Genomic DNA, 4,966 nt, shown 5'->3' with positions numbered 1-4,966 from the left:
AAGATCGAGACTCCCTTTTTACAAGGAGTCACATGGAAAGACGATCGGTCATGGGTATAAATTATTCCTGGGGAGTTCCAATTAGACACAAGAGGAAAATATTTTATGATGAGGACAATCAGCTATTGGAGTAATCTACCAGAGAAGTAGTGGATATCCCAACACTGGTAGCTTTTAAGATTCAGCTAAAGAGAGTGCTCAGCTGTCTTGTGTAGACTGTTTTAGCCGAGAAAGATTGGACCAGATGATCCTTGAGGTCCCTTCCAAATGGGTATTCTATGATTCCATGAAATTAATTCATGAATTGTCCAGAGGTACTCCTCCAAATGTAGAAGGCTTCTGAGCTAAAGAGGTCCTTCATCTTCTGCAGCCTTGGAGGAGCCCTTAGAGATTCCCTGGGGACTCTGAATGTTGCCCAGATACCCTAGCATGAGAACTCAGGAAGATAAGCCAGCCTTTAAATCTTATTTTTCTTTATTAAGGAGATTGATGGCATAAGCTATTCTGATTACCAGTGATGAGCTGTGGGCCAGGAAAAAATTGAACAAATTTGAGTCCCTTATAGCTCAGATATATCTTTCTGGTCTCTGCAACAGTGCACACATTTTTATTTCTCACTTTCTTCAGGCACACAAAAACATTTCACTCTGGAACATAGCAAGAACAACATGATACAACCACATTGTTTCATCAGATGGAAACCTGTGTAATCTCAAGTGATCCCCACTGAAGTTTAAATAGGCACAGAAGACCACATTTTCATTCACTAGTGAATATACACAGATTTTACACTGGTAGTTTGAATTTGGAAGCGGGTACCCATCTGCAATGTAGGGACATCTTGTTAGCATATGTTGTTTGTCTGAGAGAAGTTGAACTTTTTCTAATGACACTATATTTTTTTTTTAACATTTGCAGTACCCTGAAGAAACATGAAGGCACAACTTCTACTTTACAAGCAGCAAATTGTTTTCTAGTTGAAAATACTGTATAAAGACAAATTGTTATTTTTACTTTGCAGACAGACTTGTTCACAAAAGTGTGTGTGGGCAAGGTGAGCCTGTTTATGTAAGTAGCTGTTTCCTATTATTCTAGGGAATTCATGAATGCAAAGCATATAGATAAAATCCCTCTCTGTGTGAGTGCGTTTGTAGAGCAAAGTTGTTAGATGTCTGTTAAAAGAAAAGAACCCTTGTATAGCAGGTTTTCACAGATGTAGTGTGTGAAAATTATTATTAAAGTATATCTAGGATATTTCCAGCAGAATGAATAGTGTGCTATTTTTGAAATTAAGATTTCGTGGCCAAAACACAAAGGAAGTCAGAATTTGAATTCAGATGTATATATGGGTTTCCTTATGTGACATTTCTAGATTGTTCACTGTGAAGAAAAACATTTCAAGATGCTTGTCCTGATTGTTAAATGCACTAATCCAAGGAAGTAAATAACAAAAACCCCAGTGATGTAGGACCACTGAGAATTGTCCTCATGGAAATAGGTTATCTGTTCTCACTTTTTTGTGTCAGGCTAAACCCACCTCTTCTCCCTTTTGGCTCTGGCTGATGAAACATTTCTTTCCTGTGTCAGATATTTTTTGCTGGGGGAAGGAGACTTCCTACAGTTTGCACCAGAGGCAAGAGAACACCATTTTCAGGAGAACTCTATGCATACTGCCCATCTTTTGTTTCTCAAAAAAATGGGAGGTGAACAGGACATGGGGCTGAAACTCCACCTCTGATGAAGAGCAGCAGTTGGCGACTTTCTTGATTTAAAGCTAAACAAATGAGCTCTTTACACTGCTGAAATCTTCCTTCAAACAGGTAATGAATGCACTATTGGCAGCATATATGTGTGGACCTCTTGGGCTATAGTAACTTTTGTGGGACCTTCTGGGCATATATCAGGAGACGTTTTTAAAGCTAATGTTGCCACCATTCACATATGAACTTCTTGCTGTAGTCAAAGTTTTAATTACCAGTCCTATTCATGAAACTGGATTATTGGCTTAAACTTCAGACTTTGGGTTGGTCTTTTCTTTTAATTGAATGGCGGAAGGTTTCTATTTAATTGGATGCTGGACATGTTGGTTTCTGTTCCTTCCAGTGGTGAAGAAAGAGCTCTGAAGTTAGCCCAAATGCATCCCGAAGATGAAAAGAACAAAGAGCACAAAGACCATGGCTTGAAAAAGAACTTTTTTTTTTCTTTCTTTCCTCTACTTTATTTATTTTTTTTTCTGGAAACCAGAGCTGTGATTTTGCCCTGATGGATGTTTTTGAATACTAGAGGCCGGCAAATGGGGACCAATCTGAATAAATATCTAAAATAAATAAATACAGCATCCCTGATTAATAACCAAAGCACTTTTATTCCCAAACATATACATAAACCAGCTCCACCCCGATTAATCAGGTCTGACTGTAGTATGTAATACTTACCATTTTTTAATTAAAATTGAGAGCTCATACTATCCAGAGAACTACATGTGCATTCTCTGAAAAATTACAACACAAGCAGAAGTCATTTTTTTTCCTACTCCTGCTACAAATTTCCTACTGAACTTTAAAGCAATTCCAGGTGCAGCCAAACACTATCCATTTCCATTATCTTTTCCTGTACTCCTAATCAGAGCAGCACAATCTGCCTTCAGAAACATTTGTTCTGAATGGCGGCTGTTTCTAAAAGCAGATGCTCTTGAAAATGCAGCTGTCAATAGCTCCACTAACCAGTGTTTTCTTACAAAGAAATATTCCAGTTAAGGTTTGCTTGGATTTAACAATATGCTTATGATCATACTGGTGATGTATAATATTTTTGCCTTTATGCATGGAACGAATAAATAAGCTGCTTCTTCCTGAGCCTGGTTTTGTTTTTGCTCCTGCCCATATAAATCAGGGAGATCTCTGCTCAGATGAGTTGTTACACCTGGATAAAATTGTGGGAGATAAGTCTCAATTCCTTTGTTTGAGGCAGAAACAGGTTTTTGTACATGGAGGGAATAACCAAGTACTTCATGGTTCCTTTCTCTCTATGCTCTGTTTTTCTCCCTTTTTTATTATTTGAACAAATAAGATTTTACTCATATATTACACCAAACCAATGACTCCATCTAGCTTCCCACAGAGCACTTTTTATAGCAGAGAATACTCCTTTCTTGTCTTGCTGAAGCACATATTTTCACATAATTTGCACTGATAATATAACTCTGCTGAGTAGCTTGATAGAATATATCACTCTTCACAGTCTAGCAGTCCCCCTCCTTAAGTAATGGAAGTGGTAGACTCCTGGTAGTCTTGATTTTAAACATTTTAAATATATATAATGGTTTGCATACTGTGCAGTGATTTGTAAAATGTGAATGCCTACAAAACCATGGTTACCAAGCATAACATTATCTTATTTTTACTTACACAACCAGTAAAACAGCTGGAGGTCTAAAATCATGGCCTGGCATTAAATGCATTACTACATTTTTACCATGCAGGATGAGGCTGTCCTTTCAGCTGAGAGATAGGAAGAGAAGTGTAGTGATTACTGGAAAATTAACACCTCCCATTTTAATAGACTGACTATATCAAAGGCACTTAAATAGAAGCCCTTCAGTTGAAATGAATTGGAATTTTATCTACCTAAAAAGTAAGTAAGGCACAAGTGGCTTTGAGCCACACAAATAGCAGTATCAATCTACAGAGTGGAAATGGAGTATTTTACTAATAGAAATAACGTCTTTTGTTTTAAGACTCACCTGTCTGGTACCACTTACATTTATTTTTTGTTATTCCTATTCTCCTAAGGAGATCCATAACCACAGTGCTTCCTTAGTTACCCTTTTTAACATCCATAATTGTACTCAACTGGCAATGAATAAAGCTGTGAGCCATAAATCCTGGTCATTTCAGCCTGCCCACAAGGTTCAGGACTAGTTTTCTTCACCTCAATTAGAGTTACCAAGCCCTATCAGTAAACCTCCACAACAGTGGTGTCAAAGGACATCAATTTGGCTACTGCACATGGCGTCTCATAAATAACACCTTAATTGTTCTTCCAGAAATATGGCTCCATGAGCCTTTTTGAAATGTTCAAGCTCTCCCAGGATGTAGTTTCAGTGGGGGCTTTTTCCTGGTAGGATGCTGATGGACGACAACATTCTGAGTCCCTATGGGGCAAGAGAGATACCCCAGTTTTGAAGAAAACCACCAATGAACAGGACACCTGGGAATACTATAGGAGCAGGCAACATGGCACAGCTCAAAGCAAAAGTTTCTCATAGTTAAAAATATGTCCTAAAATGCATTTGTTAATGAAAAATGTCTGGAAACAAACATTCCTCTTGATTTCATCTCTTCTCACACATTGTGGTGCCTCTTGGCAGTGTCCCCTCTTGGATCCAGAAGAATGTTCCATCAAAATCACCCCGGAAAGTTCCCAAATTCCTCAGGTTTCAGGAGTCTGAGGACTATCAGCAATGTGAAGGGATCACTCTGCACCTGATCAATGTGACTCCAATATCCGGTCAGTGAGACAGGTGCAGACTGAGAACTGTCAGCACTTCCCAAATCAGCCCCATGAAGCTGCATGCTCTTCCCTTAGGTAGATCTCTTCTGCTACAACTATGAGCCCATTCACGGCTGAAGTGGGAGTAAATTCTGGTGGCTCCCTCAACCCCAACAAAAGTATGGGGAAGGGCAGCCAGGAGCCGATACACTGCTTTCTGACTCTGCCCACATTGGGAACTGTGGGAGATTTGGCTAAATGCTTGTGACATTAGGAGACTGAGATCTGATTCATCTGCCTGATAAAGCTTTGAACAAGGCATTGGGGGAATAAAAAGCATTTGACTCTTGTCTAACAACACGAGTTTTACATCAGAGGTATTACTGGCTCTGTTTACACAGGCAGCCACGCCAGCTCTCAGACTCCACAAAGTCCATTAAAACCAGCTTGTGCAACCCCCTGCAGAGCCTCCTAC

The 4,966-nt window shown here is 39.2% G+C and overlaps 1 long non-coding RNA gene across 1 annotated transcript; it reads left to right on the top strand.

Annotated features, from left to right (window-relative positions):
* The first annotated feature begins 1,592 nt into the window (after positions 1-1,592).
* Positions 1,593-2,331, top strand: LOC137481031 (uncharacterized). The gene is made up of 2 exons (XR_011003280.1): positions 1,593-1,820; positions 2,104-2,331. It is a non-coding gene; the product is annotated as an uncharacterized lncRNA (long non-coding RNA).
* Positions 2,332-4,966: the final 2,635 nt, after the last annotated feature.

This window comes from Anomalospiza imberbis, chromosome 1 (genome assembly GCF_031753505.1).
Source record: "Anomalospiza imberbis isolate Cuckoo-Finch-1a 21T00152 chromosome 1, ASM3175350v1, whole genome shotgun sequence".
Classification (NCBI taxonomy): domain Eukaryota; kingdom Metazoa; phylum Chordata; class Aves; order Passeriformes; family Viduidae; genus Anomalospiza; species Anomalospiza imberbis.
Note: the sequence above shows the minus strand (reverse complement) of the source record. Positions and strands in the feature narration are given on the sequence as shown.